This window comes from Lagenorhynchus albirostris, chromosome 3 (assembly GCF_949774975.1).
Source record: "Lagenorhynchus albirostris chromosome 3, mLagAlb1.1, whole genome shotgun sequence".
In the NCBI taxonomy this organism is placed as follows: Eukaryota; Metazoa; Chordata; class Mammalia; order Artiodactyla; family Delphinidae; genus Lagenorhynchus; species Lagenorhynchus albirostris.
Genome location: NC_083097.1, coordinates 94,257,878 through 94,277,533, shown reverse-complemented (window position 1 = coordinate 94,277,533; position 19,656 = coordinate 94,257,878). Strand labels below are relative to the sequence as shown.

The window sequence follows — 19,656 nt, the reverse complement described above, 5'->3', positions numbered from 1 at the left end:
GATGCAGGGGACAAGGGTCCGTGCCCCAGTCTGGGAAGATCCCACATGCCGCGGAGCGGCTGGGCCCGTGAGCCATGGCCGCTGAGCCTGCATGTCCGGGCTCCGCAACGGGAGAGGCCACAACAGTGAGAGGCCCACGTACCGCAAAAAAAAAAAAGAAGAAAAGAAAAACTTGTCTGCTTAACTCAGCCAGAATTAGCTTGTGTTGCTCGCTATGAAAAACTCTAGCTGATATGGTAGTTATTATTATAAAAATGTTATTATTTTTTTAAACATTTGCCTCATCTACTACGCTTTAAGGGATACCCAGATCAGCAAATTACCTGTCTTTTCCAGATATCTGTTGCTGCATTTAACAAACCACCCCCAAATCTTAGCAGCTTAAAACAATTACTACTCTCTTACATGGTTCTGGGGGTTGAGTGGACTCAGGTAGGTGATTCCATCTTGGGTGCTCTTTTGTGGTTGTAGTTAGCTAATGGCTGGCACTGGAATTATCTGAAGGCTGGACTGAGTTGGTTGCCCAAGATGGTTTCTTCATTTGCATGTCTGGCTCCTTGTCCTCTCTTTTTATATGGTTCTCATCCTCCAGGATCTCTCCTTGTGGCTTCGGGCTTTTCACAGCATACTAATCTCAGAGCAGTTATACATGGTAGCTGGATTCCAAGAGGCAGGAAATTAACACTTTAGGGCTACACCTGGAATTGACGTGTAACTTCGTGTTCTGTTGGTCATTGGTCAAAGTAGTCACAGGGCCTGCCTAGGTCCAAGGCGGGTGGAGAAATGGAGAAATGAACTCTAGTTCTTAAAGTGAGAGTGGCAAGGTCAGGCTGCTACGGCCAGAGATATATTTGTGGCCACCTATAGAAAATACAATCTGTCAGGCTACCCTTGAGGGGATAGGTACCGTCAGAAAATAATGTAGAAAACATTCAGCAATATGTTTTTTATTTTTATTGAAGTATAGTTGATTTACAGTGTTTCAGGTGTACAGCAGAGTGATTCAGTTATACATATGTGTGTAAATATATGTATTCTTTTTCAGATGCTTTTCCATTATAGGTTATTACAAGATGTTGAATACAGTTCCCTGTGCTATACAGTAGGTCCTTCTTGTTTACCTATTTTATAGGTAAACTCTCAATTTATCCCTCCCTCCCTTCCCCTTTGGTAACCATAAGTTTGTTTTCTATGTGTGTTAGTCTATTTCTGTTTTGTAAACAAGTTCATTTGTATAATTTTTTTAGATTCCACATGTAAGTGATATCATATGATATTGGTCTTTCTCTGTCTGTTCACTTCATATGATCATCTCTAGGTCCATCCATATTGCTGCAAATGGCAACATTTCATTCTTTCTTATGGCTGAGTAATATTCCACTGTATAAGTACAGCGCGTCTTCTTTATCTGTTCATCTGTTGATGGATATTTAAGTTACTTCCATGTCTTGGTTATTGTGAATAGTGCTGCAGTGAATATTGCAGTGTGTGTATCTTTTTGAATTAGAGTTTTCTCCAGATATCTGCCCAGGAGTGGGATTGCTGGATCATATGGTAACTCTGTTTTTAGTTTTTTGAAGAACCTCCTTACTGTTTTCCATAGTGGCTGTATCAATTTACATTCCCACCAGCAGTGTAGGAGGGTTATTTTTTCTCCACACCCTCTCCAGCATTTATTATTTGTAGACTTTCTGATGATGCCCATTCTAATCGGTGTGAGGTGATATCTCACTGTAGTTTTGATTCTCATTTCTCTAATAATTAGCGATATTGAGCATCTTTTCATGTGCTTGTTGTCCATCTGTATGTCTTCTTTGGAGAGATATCTATGTAGGTCTTCTGCCCATTTTTTGATTGGGTTTTTTTTTTTGATATTGAGCTGCATGAGTTGTTTGTATCGGCAATATGGATTTTAAAAGGAAAAGTGCCCATTCTTCAGGAGTAAGATTGGCTGTCCATGGAATAATACACAAAATATACAATAGTATGGTCTTTAAAGAAAAGTACTAACTTCTCAGTGGAGAGGGTCCCCCACCCACTTCACACAAGGTCTTAATCTCTATTTTGTGGCAAATAATGCAGTGCAATTTGAAGCCCTTTTAGAGTTTTAGAGTTCAACAGAAAAGTTCTCTTCCAGTTTTTGCCTTCTTTCATTACTTGGGAAAATCTATCAGGTGAAGAAACTGATCAACAGTCTCCTAGCTAGCAAAGCTTTGGAATTGAGTGTTAAAAAAAAGTAAATGGAGGGCTTCCCTGGTGACGCAGCGGTTGAGAGTCCGCCTGCCAATGCAGGGGACACGGGTTCGTGCCCCGGTCCGGGAGGATCCCACATGCCGCGGAGCGGCTGGGCCCGTGAGCCATGGCCGCTGGGCCTGCGCATCCGGAGCCTGTGCTCCACAACGGGAGAGGCCACAACAGTGAGAGGCCCGCGTACAGCAAAAAAAAAAAAAAAGTAAATGGAAAAGATAGTAAATAAACTGCTGAGCTCCAGGTCTTTCCCTGAGGTACATGATACATGAGTGTGGCGTTAAGGAAGAGGGACAGCACTTCTGAATTTCGTTATAGTGGTTAGAAACTGGGAATACGTCTAAACACAACTTGATTTAACATAGTGGCTGCCCAAATAATAGTCTGTTTACTTTCACACTAAATACTCCTTCCTTGTGGCTATGCTTCAGGGATGCAAGAAAGTGTGCTTTGTCTCTGATCTCTAATACCTCTGACTCTTATTAAAGATTGTTTTTCTTATTTACCATTTGACATTATTGCTTAGGGCAACAGGCACTCTTAGTAGCCAGTACCTGACAGAAGTACCTGTATTGGTTGCACAAAGCTTCTGAATCTAGCTTAAAAAGAAACAGTCTATTCATCCTGGGGCTTCTCCAAGCTTGACTAGGAAAGCATCCTGCTGTTCCGGAGCGTGAGTGGTCTAGGGTCTGGTGTAGAGTTTTTGTTTCATGTAGCTCATTGGGGCCAAGGTTAATTCCATTTGATTAACAGAATGAGCCAAAAGTTCTAAACGATGTTTCCCTGGATCTTAGTTCACTAATTTCTGCTTTGCTTCTGTCAAGACAAGGTTCCTATAAGATCTGTAGGGTCCTATTGTCTAATATTATCTTCCCTGTCACATAGTTTGCATGGGCTTCTCCCCATTATCCTGGTCTTATCATTATTATCAGCATTGTCATTTGTATGAGTTAGTTGTTTCCTAGTTTCAAGTGACATAGAACCAAACTATAGTTGGCTTACAACAAAAAGTACATTGATTCTTTTTTTTTAGTTCCTCTATTAATTTTCCTTTACTGTTTTATTTTAGTGGTTGCTGTCAAGATTATAATATGCTTTTTAATTTATCACAATCTACTTCAGATTAATTCCAATGAAATGCAGAAATTTTGCTCCACTATAGTTCCATTCCTTCTGCCCTCTTTTGTCTTTTACTGTCATTAAATACTATATGTTACATCTATATACATTAAAAACCTACCAGCACAGTGTTACAAGTATTGCTTTGTACAGCCTTCATTTATTCTTACAGGAAGGTAAAAGGCCCAGAGTCTGGGCCAGCTTCAGACAAGGCTGGATTTAGTGCTTCAACCATGCCATTAGGACTCAGTTTCCCTCTATTTCTTTACTTTGCTGCCTAGTGTTCTGACTTCATTCTTAGTCTCCATTTAGCTCCAGGCTAAGTAGTGACAAGATTGCTGGGGCAGCTCTAGCCTTACATTTTCTCAGGTTCAAGTCCAGCTCAAAAGAGGTCTTTTATGGTAGCTTTTGAACAAGTCATGAAATTTATTCTGATTGGACTAGTTTTGGTCATGTGCTCATTTCTGAACCAATCATTGTAGATAGACGAATATGCAGTACATTCAGTGGCTTACGCCTGAGTCATGTGTTCTGTCCTTAGAACCAAGGGAAGGAACCTCACGGGACAAGGGGCACATCTGCAGTGGGAGTCAGGAGCTGTTGGAGGAGGGAAAATGAATTCTAGGGAGGCAAACAACAACTATTAGTGTTCTATCACTATTATAATTATCTTTAGGCTACCATTATTTATACAGTTCCACTTAGTCCGTAGTACCTGGCACAGGAGCTGCATAATGTTTTTTTTTAAAGGGAACTTTATTATTTTTATTTATTTATTTTGGCGGCGTTGGGTCTTCGTTGCTGCACGCGGGCTTTCTCTAGTGGCAATGAGCGGGGGCCACTCTTTGTGGTGCGTGGGTTTCTCATTGCAGTGGCTTCTCCTGTTGAGGAGCACGGGCTCTAGGCACGCAGGCTTCAGTAGTTGTGGCACGTGTGCTCAGTAGTTGTGGCTCACAGGCTCTAGAGCACAGGCTCAGTAGTTGTGGCGCACAGGCTTAGCTGCTCCGCGGCATGTGGGATCTTCGCGGACCTGGGCTCAAACCTGTGTCCCCTGCACTGGAAGGTGGATTCTTAACCACTGCACCACCAGGGAAGCCCATAATACATGTTGAAGGAATGAGCTGTTTAGTAATGATAAACATGAGTTCAGTCTCTCAACCGCCAGTCAGACAGGGCTGCTGAAAGTCAGGTGCATAAAATGAAGAAAACATTATTCCCTTGAAGCATAAATAATATATCAGATTTTAAAGCTGTTCTTCAGATCTTTGTTATTAGATTGTTTTGACTACCTAGGCAGTTTTTGCACATATTATAAAATGAAATACATTTTATATTGCTATATAAATTGATGGTTTTAAGTATCTCCCTAAGTGAGTGCATCTGACACACTTCACTTTCAGCCAAATTGGAATGCTTCCAAAATGTGCTTTCAGATGTTGCAAATGCACCTCCATTCTGGTGCCTCGCTGCCTAAGCAAATGCCTTCCCACCCCCTGGGCGAGGGAGGGCGGAGGCGAGAGGGGAGAGGAGGAAAGTGCCAAGTCAGCTTCGGCAGTGCAGAGAGATGTGTTCTTTCTTTTGCATCTTTCCACTCCTACTGCTTACTTTTTCTACCCTCTAAGCAGGGAAAGGCAGGACCAAGACTTTTGGTAGAGGAGAGGGCACAGAAAATTATGTAACTATTTCTAAATTCTCCCAAGCGTGGTACTAAGAATGACATATAACTAGTATAATTCTGTATGCATAGAGACAAGATAATTCATTACTAGCACCATTGTATAAGCATAGAGCAGAATTAGTTCATTATATATATGCATGTTTTAGGGCAGTAGGGAATAATTCTCTCATAGAACTCTGCTTGAGAAAGGCTGAGTTAGATCTTAGTATATCATCATCTTGTTTTATTTGAGTACCCTATTGTCTGTTGAAGAAAAGAAGGTTAATTTTTTCTCTGGTGATGGACAGGAATGCAAATCAGGCTCCATCAAGTATGCACACATACACACATGCATACACACATGCATGTGTATGTACATATATAACATATATTTGTACAATACATATTGTGTTCGATATATTATGTATATAATATATATTCAATGTCCAATATGTATTTCAATATATATTTGTATATATATGTATGTATGTGTGTATACACACTTATACACACACACACAGGAAATTCTTTTTTAACTTCAGGAAGGAAGGAGCAGTATGGCCTTCTGAGTGTGAAGGAGAGAAAACCCTTCCTCAGTACCCATGGCTCCCCCCTTGGAGATGCAGAAATTTGTTGCTGAGGAGCAGCCCAGCAGCCCAGTATGAGCAGAAAATGGCAGTGTAGTCAACTCCATCCTTGGGCCCTGCCCCCGTCATTGGACTCTGTAGGTCTGCTCTGAGAAGGGCAGGTGTCTTTCCCCTTGACAACACGGTGTGGGCACCCTGTGCTTTGGTGGCTGTGGTGGGTTCCCCACACTTAGGGAGGAGAGCCGGGTGAATCTCACGGAGAAGCACCTTACATGTTGCCTCCATTCTGCCCAAGATGGCAGCCCTTCTAGTGGGAAGAGGCTCCCTCCATTCTGCATGAGGCTAAGCTTTGTCACTGTCTTGCCCTTTGGCCATGAAGTAACTGAAAAGATCCCTTCTACGTATGTATCTTCAATTTCATTGCCTGGAATGAGAGCTCTGGAGAAGGGTATAGAACGATGAGTCTTCTGAGGAGGTGTCAGAACTATGGGGCAGAGACAGCTGTGCCTTATGCACACTTGGCCATGGCTCCATGCAGCGTACAGCTCACAGACTGTGTAAAGGAGCAGCCGTAACCCAAGTCAGACATGCAAGTGGGGTAGGTAGGGTTAGAAGGATACTCCTCGCTCTTCCATGAAGCACACAGAAAAACCCTCCTTCTTCCCTATGCACAGACCACATATGAGTTGGACACCTTGAGTTTGCGTAATGCTTTCCATCTAGATACTTCAAAACACTTCCTTGGAGAGAATTTCTGAAAGGTCAGAGAAATGGGAAGAAAATCAAAGCTTGATTGTTACAGCCTCACTCTGATTTTATAACACACTGAGCAGGAACGGTCTATCATGTCAGTTAATATTCCTGTGCATTTTTTCCTCCTCTCTCCACTGACTGCTTCCCAGGGGTAACTTAGCAAAATCTAGCAAAGGACTCCCATCAGTCAGGGCTACATTATGAAATTTTGACTCACTGAAGGCAATTTGGTGAGCAGTTTTTCAAAGCTGATTTTCCATTAGGAAGAAGATGGGACGTTGGGAATTAAGTGGGAACAAAACAAACTGGCAAGGACATGTATTACAACTGCTAAATGAAACAAGTAGTAAGGCATCTGGTTTCGCCACAGCCCTTCTCTGTGAAAGGTGCCCTGCCTGTGGACTTTGCTGCCTTTCTGTATTTGTAAACTGCAAATAGGTTTTAAAACATTATCCTGATAAAGGGTGGATTCACTTTATTCTTGTTCCCTAAGGTCTGACCTAAGGGTTGGACTTAGGAGTAGATTTTCTTAATAAAAACTGTTCAAACATTTCATGATTTAAATATTTATTTAATCCTTCATTTTTAATTAAAATTAAACTGACCTGTTTCACATAGCCTTAGCCTAGTAAAAGGTAAACTTTACCTTTTATTCAGGTGGCATTAGTGTGAAATATTTGCTTCATCACAAAACAAACTGAGAGAGCAATTTGAAATCAGGTCAAATAAAATCAGCAGTCAGTTTGGATGGTAGTCTTTTCCTCTACCCTTGCATTCTATTTCTGCAGCCCTAAATTTTCCATAAGGGAAAAAAAATGTAACAACAGAGAAAAAGAATGAAAGAGGAAAATAATCAGAAAAATAGAATACTATGAAAATGTGCAAAACTTTCTGTGACCAAACTGCTGCTGCTGTTAATAAAGGACCCAGTGTGTAACTGCTATAGAAGGGTTGCAAGCAAAATGATTTGAGAAGGTCATGGTTCATAAACTCAAATGGCAAAGGATCTAAGCAAGAAACAGAAATGAGTGATTGCAACCAAGGCAGTAGGGGTGACCAAGCCAACAGGAGAATGCTTGTTCAGTCTAAAACATTCACATTGAATTTAAAGACTACTGAGGGCCTGCTGTGGACTTCCAGTTTTCCATCCCTGGAACATGGAGGAGGAAGTCAACTCTTACAGAAAAGCTTTCATTTATATTAAACCTTGCAGAATGAGTAAAATTTCAAGAAAAAATAGAGAAAGAACAGGAAGGAACATTCAAACCTGAAAAGTTTCACAAACACAAGCCTAGGTGGCAGTGGGAGAAGAGCTTTTGTGAGTAGAATGAGGTCTTGAGTGCCCGTGTGAGGAGTTTAAACTTTATTTAGTATGTCCAGAATAGAATTCTACATCCCCTCCAAACTATTCTTTTCCCAGGGTACCACGGCTCAGAATGTCGCTACCATTCCACCTGTCACTCTGGCCGAAACCTAAGAGCTACCATATTTTACTTTCTTTTTCTCTCAGACCCCAGGGACAGAGTCAGGTTTTGTGTAAATGAATCTCACAAATCGGTGGAGGGTTCTCATTAAGGAAAAGGCTATAAAACTAGGTGCAAACATGAGTATTTATTTTGCATGGCCTGTGCAAGTGGCAGGAAACCCACTTCTGCAGAACTTCCATCAAGCCGTCATTGGAATCTGCTGCCTCTACCTTCAGGAATACATTCCAAATCCAACTGCTTCTCCTGACATCCACCGCTACTTCTCCAGACCAAGCCTCCATCAGCCCTGGCATAGATCACTATAATTCTGGCCCCCTAACTCGCCTCCCTAGTGACATTCTTGCCCTGCTGCAATCTATTCCAGACACATCAGGCAGAATGATCCTTTTAAAATCTAAATCAGATCACATCATCTCTTTCCTCAAAATCCTTCAGTGGCGATCTATAGTACACAGAATAAAATCCAAAGTTCTTCCTCTGGGCTCCACGGTTGTAGTATATAGCCTCTGCTTACTTCTCCGGCAACATCTTCCACCACTCTTCCCACTGATCACTGCCCTGTAGCCACACTGGCTTCCTTGCTATTCCTTGAACGAGTCAAGCACTCCACTGCCTTAGGGCCTTTGCATTTGTTTTTCCGTCTGCTTGGATCACCCTTTCCATAAATACTTTCATGTCTCTCCCCATCACTTTATACAACCTTAGCTCATATGTCACCTTCTGATCACCCTGTCTAAATGTCCACCCTTTAACCTCTATCCCTTTACTTCTCTTTATATTCTTTATCACTGCTTACTTTATTGTTATTTTTTCATGTTATTGTCTATTGTCCCCACTGCATGTAAACTCCATGAAGGCAGAGATTTTACCTGTTTTATTCACTTCTGTTTTCCCAAAGCCTAGCAAAGTACGTGCCTTAGAGAATAGTGTAAATCCTTCTCTGGAGGTATATGGCATTCTCCAAAGCCTCCATAATTTTTGAAACTCAGTGTCCAGCATTTACTTTTAAAAAATTCCAGGCATACCAGGAAACAGGACTGAAAGAAAAGAAATAGGCAATAGAAAGAGACCTACAGATGACCCAGCTATTGAAATTATCAGGTACAAACTAAATTAATATGTTTTAAAAAAACCCAGATTAAGCATATGAGACATGATGAAGATACACATTCAGTAAGGTAAAAAGATCTAACATGAGTGCAGTTGGACTCCTAGGGAAAAAGAGAAGAAATAAGGTAGAAAAAGTATTTGAAAAGATAATAGCCAAGAATTTTTCAAAAGTGATATAAAAAAAAATCCATCCACAAACTCAATCAGCTTTCCAAGCCCCTAAAGGGATAAATACAAAGAAAACCACAATGAGGCACATCATTGTAACACTGCTAAAAGTGACAGAGAGAACACCTTGAAGAAGAAGGAGGAGGAGGAGGGGAAGGGGGAGAAGGAGAAGAAAAGGAAGCTAGAAAAATAAGGCACTGCCTTCAAAAGAATAACAAGACTGACAAGTTAGGTCACATTGGAAGATATGGCAGAAGAGAGATGGTGGAAGTCAGAAGGCAATTAATGTAATGGCATCTTTAAAGTGCTAAAAGAAAACAGTTGTCAACCTAGAAGTTTCTACCTAGCAGATATATTCTCCAAAGATGAAGGCAAAACAGTAATTTCCAGACAAATAAAATCTGAGAGAATCTGTTATCAACAGACCTGAACTGAAAGAAATATTAAAAGTTTTTCAGACAAAGGGAACATTATTTCAGACAGATGTCCAGAAGTGTAGTTGATAACCTCTCTGTGATCCTCTCAGCGTGGAAACCAGCTCCTCCAAGGCCTCCTGCCCACACTGGCACTCTGATTTCCTCTGCAGGCCACCCACACCTTGCCTTGGGGCTCCCATCAAGGTCCTGCTCCCTCTGCACACCCTCATCTCCAGTTGCTGATCCCCTACCTCCACCTGCATTCCAAAGAGTTGCTTCCTGCTTACCCAGTGACTGCAGACCAGCTCCGGCCTGGGCGAAACCAGTGAACTCCTCTACTGTACAGTAATCTAAGCTACACCTTCTCCAGCAAGGTCTGAACTCCTTCCACGTTTGTCCTTTCTTGAGTACTCTCTCAGATGTAGGATACCATGTAGATTTTCCTTATACTTTATAGTCACTCTTATCAGGGTATAATAATTGTTTATTAAGCCTATTAACTTTATTAAACATCTACTGTTTAACCCACTGATTGGATTCAGATTAATACAAAGGACTATGTCAAAATGATAAAGGGTCATTCCACCAAAGAGATAGAACAAATTCTAAATTTGAATTCAGCTAATAATATAACTTCAAATTATACAAAGCAAAAATGGACATAACTAAAAAGAGAAACGAATTAATATATAATTATAATGAGAAATTTAATATTTCTCAGTAATTGATAGAAAAAGCAGAGGTAGCTTCACTAGATATAGAAGATCTAAACAATACAACTAACGCACTTGATCTAACTGATATCCAGAGTACTCCACTCTGATATCCAGAGTACTCCACTCTGTAAAGACAACAGAATACACACTCTTTTAAAGGGCACATGGGACATTTACCAAAATTGAATGTATGTCAGCTCATAAAGGACACCTCAACACATATTAAGGTACTGAAGTCATTTAGAGTATGTCTCCTGCCACAGTGGAATTGAGTGAGAAATAGATCATCAAAAGAAAAAATTTCCAAATATTTTGAAAATTAGCAATATAGTTCCAAATTCGGTGTAACCTTGTGAGGTTTTGGCCCCATTCTAAATAATGTTCTCTTTGTTTAATGTAGTTTAAAAACATTGCCTTTAAGTTATTCTTGGATCTACCATATCAAAATCACAGGCTCATTACTCATATTTTACAAGGTTACATGTTAATTCAACTTGATCTATGTCCCACTCCCTGTCTTTTATTCACATGTCACACTGAGTGACTTGGCGTATTTCCAAAAAAAAAAAAATCAAATATGCATTTAAAGGACAATGGCTTGCTAAAATTAGGATATTTTTAAAGTGGCCTGCCTTCACCACTTAACCTCTCCATGCCACAGTCTACTCACATATAAAATAAGAAAGTTTGAACTGGAAGTCTTTAAGAGCTTTCTAACTCTTAACATTTTATGAATAAGTGAGCTCTAAATATGTACAAATATTTTATTTTAAGAAGTATATATATTAGATTACCAGAAAACACTGTCAAAGACCATTAATTAAGCTAGATGCAAATGTATAGTATTCATTTACATGGATTCTTTTTTTTTCTTTCTTACAAATTTATTTATTTTATTTATTTTTGGCTGTATTGAGTCTTCGTTGCTGCGAGCGGGCTTTTCTAGTTGCGGTGAGTGGGGGCTACTCTTTATTGTGGTGCGTGGGTTTCTTATTGTGGTGGCTTCTCGTTGTGGAGCACGGGCTCTAGGCGCGTGGGCTTCAGAAGCTGTGGCACGCAGGCTCAGTAGTTGTGGCGCACAGGCTTAGTTGCTCTGCATCATTTGGGATCTTCCTGGACCTGGGCTTGAACCCGTGTACCCTGCATTGTCAGGTGGATTCTTAACCACTGTGCCACCAGGAGAGTCCCCATTTACATGGATTCTTGATTGAGCAAAGAAATATGAACAGTCCAAGTCATTTTTTTTTCAGAACAGTGGTTAATTTTTGGACTTTGGGGTGACTGTGAGATGAAAAAAAAGTAAATCTGGGAGATGTTAATGGTGATGTGACATACTAATGACAATGTTCAAAATATTGTGGGATTAATATAGAACGTGCTCATATGTGCTCTCAAGATGTTGTTAATGTGAAAGGCCTTTACTGGAACAGGTTTCTGGTTATCTAGTCTGACTTGAGCTGTCAGATCTACCACCAGTAAATAATCTGAACATCAGATATATTTTATTATATATTTTTTCTCTATGTTAATATTATTATTATTAGGCTATATCGGTACGTTTCCTAATAGGAGTGGGGAGAACTCTCAATGATATACAGAAGGGTTAACACTGATATTACTTTTGCATTTTTCTTGGAGTTCTTAGTAACTAAAATTTGAATGCAGACTTTGCAGTGTGCAGATAACTTCTTCATATTTATTTGATACTTGGGAGCATCATGATGCATCAGAAAAAGCAGGGACATTTAAGCCAGACAGACAAAAGCCACACTTTTCAGTTCTAGTGTGGCTATTTACTTACTCTGAGCCCTCCAAGTATTGGTTTGGCCAAAAAGTGCCTTCGGTTTTTAAGTAAAAATAAAAGACACATTTTAAATTTTCACCAAGAACTTTATTGAACAATGTATTTACCCTTCTTTTCCACTACCTTCTGCCATTTTTGAGGCAACTTCATAATTCCATCTTCCCAAAACCTTTTATCTTTTTGAGCAAAGAACTGTTCTAGGTACCTTTTACAGTCTTCCAGGGAATTGAAATTTTTTCCATTAAGAGAATTTTGTAAAGACTGAAATAAATGGAAATCCGAAGGTGCAATGTCTGGTGAATACAGTGGATGAATCAGAACTTCCCAGCCAAGCTGTAACAGTTTTTGCCTGGTCATCAAAGAAAGATGCGGTCTTACATTATCCTGATGGAAGATCATGCATTTTCTGTTGACTTATTCCGGATGCTTTTCTTCAAGTGCTGCTTTCAGTTGGTCTAATTTGGAGCAGTACTTGTTGGAATGAATCGTTTGGTTTTCTGGAAGGAGCTCATAATAGAGGACTCCCTTCGCATCCCACCATATACACAACATCACCTTCTTTGGATGAAGACCAGCCTTTGGTGTGGTTAGTGGTGGTTCATTTTACTTGCCCCACGATCTCTTCCACCCCACATTATTGTACAGTATCCACTTTTCATCGCCCGTCACAATTTATTTTAAAAATGGAACGTTTTCATTACATTTAAGTAGAAAATCACATGTGGAAATACAGTCAAGAAGGGTATTTTCACTTAACTTATGTGGAATCCAAACATCAAAGAAATGAACATAACCAAGCTGGTGCAAAAGCATTTTCAACACTTGATTTGGATATTTTGAGTATGTTGGCTATCTCCCGTGTGGTATAACGTTGATTGTTCTCAATTAATGTCTCAATTTGATCGCTATCAACTTCAGCTGGTCTACCCGACCGTGGAGCATCGTCCAGTGAGGAACCTCCGGCATGAAACTTAACAAACCACTTTTAACATGTTCGATCAGTCACAGCACCTTCTCCATACACTACACAAATCTTTTTTTGCATTTCCATTGTGTTTTTAACTTTCTTGAAATAATAAAGCATAATATGCCAAAGATGTTGCTTTTTTCTTCCATCTTCAATATTAAAATGGCTACACAAAAATTCACCAGTTTTGATAAGTTTTTTTTTTAAATGCACGCTGATATGACAGCTGTCACAATACAGTCGAACAAAATTGTTTCAAATGAAGTTAAAGACAACTAAGCCCTACTAGAGCCACCTTACGGAAAAAACTGAACAAACCTTTTGGCCAACCCAGTAGTTACTGTTTCTGTGGATGCTTTTGACTGCAGGTAACTGAAATCCAGATCGAAACTAGCTTAGATGAAAAAGGAATCTATAGTCTTTTAATTGAAAAAGTCTAGAGAGCGCAGCTGTCAGGGGCTCTCTCGCCGTCCCTCTGTGACTGTTCTGGCTCTGCCCTCCTCTGTGTGAGCTTCTTCCTCTGACTGGTAGGGGATGGATGTAGCAGTTTCAGGCATCACACTTGAACATCCTAGTATAGCCTTACCAGTTATTAATGTATTAGAGTATTTTGGTACCAGTTGATAAGTACCTGCTAAGTGCCCCCAACATCCAGCTGCTGCAGCATCACACCCCAGGACCTTCCCACAGTCTAGCACCTAAGGGGGTGATATAGGGCACAACAGGGAACTCCAGACCCTGCTTCAGTATTATGTCCAGCATTCATTCTGATTACCCTGCTGGCACATACCACCATTTGGAGGAAGAGAGTCTATCTTTCCCTATGGCTTTGTGTACGAGCAAGAAAACTTCTTTCTCAGAAGTTCCCTAGTTCACTGTCCCCCATTTCCCTTTTCCCATACTGGATAATGTGTTCATTTTCTAACCAGTTTCTATGGCTAGGGGAATGTCATGCCCTTATTAGCTTAGAATAAAGTTCAAAAATGGAAAAATGGGATAGGCTCACCCTTAAAGTTAGAGGAAGGGATGACTTCCTTGCTGGGTGCAAAAGGGGTGGATATCAGAATAAAAGTCCGAATATAATTGAGAAGGGGGAAATGGCTAATAGAAAGGCAGCCATCAGTGCCTGCTCTTTTAGTCTCAGTATCATCAGCTATAGAATGGTGTTAATGTTATCTACTTCACAACAAGGTAGTAGGGATTAAATGAGGTCATACGGTACATTACTTAGAATAGAGTTTTGTTCATTGATTCACATTAGGTGCTCAAAAAATAGTTACCAACAATACAAACAATAATAATGATTTGCTGTTGTCAAGGACTCTTAAGGGTCTGAGATTTCACACCGTTTGCAAGCTTAACAAGTTAGCCTGCCATAGTTTAATGGATCTTGGCCAAAGATACAAAACCTCTAGGTCAGAAATAAAGAACTTTTTCACTCCTGGCATTAACAGTAGCCAGAGTATCAGCATTTTCTGTTCCAGTTCCTTGAGCCCCAGTTCCCACGTGGTGATTCTAAGAAGGGCAGGTGACACCTCGAAATGCAGTGAGTGACATTATAAGGGAGAAACTCTGAGCTTAGGGAAGCCAAATATTTTATAAAGGCAGTAAGCATGCCTGTTCTTTGCTCCAGAGGGAGACATGATCTTTGTCTTCCAAGGCTGTTCTCTGTATAAACATCCTTGAAAAGATATATAAGAACAAAAGCAGACTGTGCCGCTATTCACAAGACATGAAGAAATTCGAGTCCCTGTGGAGAATTATCTCCCAACAGTTGTTTGCTGGTAAATGGGTAAAAAAGTTTAAATATTTTTCCTTAGCAGACAAGTTTAATTTTTCTTACTTGAAGCATTTGACTAATGTTCTTTTAATGTAAGATTTGCCATGTGTATAATATGTTGGTGGGGGACCAAATGTTCCTGGGCCCTTATATGAGAAGTCTTAATAGATGAAGTGAAACTTACTATGTATAATCATTATCCATGTCCACTCACAGTTTAGTGTACACTGATAACTGGGCAGCTCTAACTGGAATGCCTTAAAAATAACACAGGTTAGTATAAATTCTACCATATCCCTGTAAAACCCAGCACAACTCTCATCTGCAACAAGATAATGTCTCCTCACTTTAAATTAAATGGACAGGCATTGGTTCAAGATGGCAGAGTAGAAGGATGTGCTCTCACTCTGTCTCGCGAGAGCACTGGAATCACAACTAACTGCTGAAGAATCATTGACAGGAAGACACTGGAACCCACCAAAATGATACCCCACATCCAAAGACAAAGGAGAAGCCACAATGAGATGGTAAGAGGGGTGAAATCACAATAAAATCAAATCCCATAACTGCTGGGTGGGTGACTCACAAACTGGAGAACACTTATACCACAGAAGTCCACCCACTGGAGTGAAGGTTCTGAGCCCCACGTCAGGCTTCCCAACCTAAGGGTCCAGCAACAGGAGGAGGAATTCCCAGAGAATCAGACCTTGAAGGCTAGCAGGATTTGACTGCAGGATTTCGACAGGACTAGGGGAAACAGAGACTCCACTCTTGGAGGGCACACACAAAGTAGTGTGTGCATCAGGGACCCAGGGGAAGGAGCAGTGACCCCATAGTAGACTGAACCAGACCTACCTGCTAGTGTTGGAGGGTCTCCTGCAGAGGCTGGGGGTGGCTATGTCTCACCGTGAGGACAAGGACACTGGCAGCAGAAGTTCTGGGAAATACTCCTTGGTGTGAGCCCTCCCAGAGTCCGCCATTAGCTCCACCAAAGAGCCCCGGTATGATCCAGTGTTGGGTCGCCTCAGGCCAAACAACCAAGAGGGAGGGAACCCAGCCCCACCCATCAGCAGACAAGCAGATTAAAGTTTTACTGAGCTCTGCCCACCAGAGCAACAGCTACCTCTACCCACCACCAGTCCCTCCCATCGGGAAACTTGCACAACCCTCTTAGATAGCCTCATCCACCAGAGGGCAGACAGCAGAAGCAAGAAGAACTACAATCCTTCAGCCTGTGGAACAAAAACCACATTCACAGAAAGACAGAAAAGATGAAAAGGCAGAGGGCTATGTACCAGATGAAAGAACAAGATAAAACCCCAGAAAAACAACTGAATGAAGTGGAGATAGGCAACCTTCCAGAAAAAGAATTCAGAATAATGATAGGGAAGATGATCCAGGACCTCGGCAAAAGAATGGAGGCAAAGATCCAGAAGATGCAAAAAATGTTAAACAAAGACCCAGAAGAATTAAAGAACAAACAGAGATGAACAATACAATAACTGAAATGAAAAATACACTAGAAGGAATCAATAGCAGAATAACTGAGGCAGAAGAATGGATAAGTTACCTGGAAGACAGAATGGTGGAATTTACTGCTGCGAAACAGAATTTTAAAAAAGGATGAAAAGAAATGAAGACAGCCTAAGAGATCTCTGGGACAACATTAAATGCACCAACATTCGTATTATAGGGGTCCCAGAATGAAAAGAGAGAGAAAGGACCCGAGAAAATATTTGAAGAGATTATAGTTGAAAACTCCCCTAACATTGAAAAGGAAATAGCCACCGAAGTCCAGGAAACGCAGAGAGTCCCATACAGGATAAACCCAAGGAGAAACATGCCGAGACACATAGTAATCAAATTGGCAAAAATTAAAGACAAAGAAAAATTATTGAAAACAGCAAGGGAAAAATGACATACAAGGGAACTCCCATAAGGTTAACAGCTGATTTCACAGCAGAAACTCTTCAAGCCAGAAGGGAGTGGCATGACATGTTTAAAGTGATGAAAGTGAAGAACCTACAACCAAGATTACTCGACCCAGCAAAGATTTCATTCAGATTCGATGGAGAAATCAAAAGCTTTACAGACAAGCAAAAGCTAAGAGAATTCACCACCACCAAAGCAGCTGTAAAACAAATGCTAAAGGAACTTCTCTAAGTGGGAAACACAAGAGAAGAAAAGGACCTCAAAAACAAACCCATACCAATTAAGAAAATGGTAATAGGAACATACATATGGATAATTACCTTAAACGTGAACGGATTAAATGCTCCAAGCAAAAGACACAGGCTCACTGAGTGGATACAAAAACAAGACCCATATATATGATGTCTACAAGAGACCCACTTCAGACCTAGGGACACATACAGACTGAAAGTGAGGGGATGGAAAAAGGTATTCCATGCAAATGGAAATCAAAAGAAAGCTGGAGTAGCAATACCCATATCAGATAAAATAGACTTTAAAGATTGTTACAAGAGACAAGGAAGGACACTACATAAGGATCAAGGGATCAATCCAAGAAGAAGATATAACAATTTTAAATATATATGCACCCCACATAGGAGCAGCTCAATACATAAGGCAACTGCTAACAGCTGTAAAAGAGGAATTCGACAGTAACACAATCACAGTGAGGGACTTTAACACCTCACTTACACCAATGGACAGGTCATCCAAACAGAAAATTAATAAGGAAACACAAACTTTAAATGACATAATAGACCAGATAGATTTAATTGATATTTATAGGACATTCCATCCAAAAACAGCAGATTACACTTTCTTCTCAAGTGCACACGGAACATTCTCCAGGATAGATCACGTCTTGTGTCACAAATCTAGCCTGAGTAAATTCAAGAAAATTGAAATCATATCTAGCATCTTTTCTGACCACAGTGCTATGAGGTTAGGAATCAATTACAGGAAAAAACGTAAAAAACAAAAACACATGGAGGCTAAACACTACGTTACTAAATAACCAAGAGATCACTGAAGAAATCAGAGAGGAAATCAAAAAATACCTAGAGACAAATGACAATGAAAACACTACGATCCAAAACCTGTGGGATGCAGCAAAAGCAGTTTTAAGAGGGAATTTTATAGCAATACAATCCTACCTCAAGAAACAACAAACATCTCAAATAAACCATCTAACCTTACACCTAAAGGTACTAGAGAAAGAAGAACAAACAGAACCAAAAGTTAGTAGAAGGAAAGAAATCATAAAGATCAGAGCACAAATAAATGCAATAGAAACAAAGAAAACAATAGCAAAAATCATTAAAACTAAAAGCTGGTTCTTTGAGAAGATAAACAAAATTGAAAAACCATTAGCCAGACTCTTCAAGAAAAAGAGGGAGAGGACTCAAATCAATAAAATTAGAAATGAAAAAGGAGGCGTTACAATGGACACCACAGAAATACAAAGCACCCTAAGAGACCACTACAAGCAACTCTGTGCCAATAAAATGGACAACCTGGAAGAAATGGACAAATTCTTAGAAAGGTATAACCTTCCAAGACTGAACCAGGAAGAAATAGAAAATATGAACAGACCAATCACAAGTAATGAAATTGAAAAATCAAAAAGTGATTAAAATTGAAAAAGTGATTAAAAATCTTCCAACAAACAAAAGTCCAGGACCAGATGGCTTCACAGGTGAATTCTATCAAACATTTAGAGAAGAGCTAACACCCATCCTTCTCAAACTCGTCCAAAAAATTGCAGAGGAAGGAACACCCCCAAACTCATTCTATGAGGCCAGCATCATCCTGATACCAAAACCAGACAAAGGTACTACAAAAAAAGAAAATTAAAGACCAATATCACTGATGAATATAGATGCAAAAATCCTCAACAAAATACTAGCAAACAGAATCCAACAGCACGTGAAAAGGATCATACACCATGATCAAGAGGGATTTATCCCAGGGATGCAAGGATTCTTCAGTATATGCAAATAAATCATTGTGATACACCATATTAACACAATGAAGAAGAAAAATCATATGATCATCTCAATAGATGCAGAAAAAGCTTTTACAAAATTCAGCACCCGTTTAGGATAAAAACTCTCCAGAAAGTGGGCATAGAGGGAACCTACCTCCACTTAATAAAGGCCATACATGCCAAACCCACAGCAAACATTATTCTCAATGGTGAAAAACTGAAAGCATTCCCTCTAAGATCAGGAACAAGACAAGGATGTCCACTGTCACCACTATTATTCAACATAGTTTTGAAAGTCCTAACCACAGCAATCAGAGAAGAAAAAGAAATAAAAGGAATACAAATTGGAAAAGAAGAAGTAAAACTGTCACTGTTTGCAGATGACATGATACTATACATAGAGAATCCTAAAGATGCTACCAGAAAACTACTAGAGCCAATCAATGAATTTGGTAAAGTTGCAGGATACAAAATTAATGCACAGAAATCTCTTATATTTCTATACACTAATGATGAAAAATCTGAAAGAGAAATTAAGGAAACACTCCCATTTACCATTGCAAGAAAAAGAATAAAATTCCTAGGAATAAGCCTACCTAGGGAGACAGAAGACCTCTGTGCAGAAAACTATAAGACATTGATGAAGGAAATTAAAGATGATATAAACAGATGGAGAGATATACCGTGTTTTTGGATTGGAAGAATCAATATTGTGAAAATGACTATACTACCCAAAGCAATCTACAGATTCATTGCAATCCCTATCAAATTACCAATGGTATTTTTTACAGAACTAGAACAAAAAATTTTTAAATTTGTATGGAGACAGAAAAGATGCTGAATAGCCAAAGAGGTCTTGAGGGAAAAAAACGGAGCTGGAGGAATCA

The 19,656-nt window shown here is 39.9% G+C and overlaps 1 long non-coding RNA gene across 1 annotated transcript in view; it reads left to right on the top strand.

Moving 5' to 3' along the window:
• The window catches only part of LOC132518185 (uncharacterized), a 91,879-nt gene that overhangs the window by 51,412 nt on the left and 20,811 nt on the right, over window positions 1-19,656 (top strand). The window lies entirely within an intron of this gene.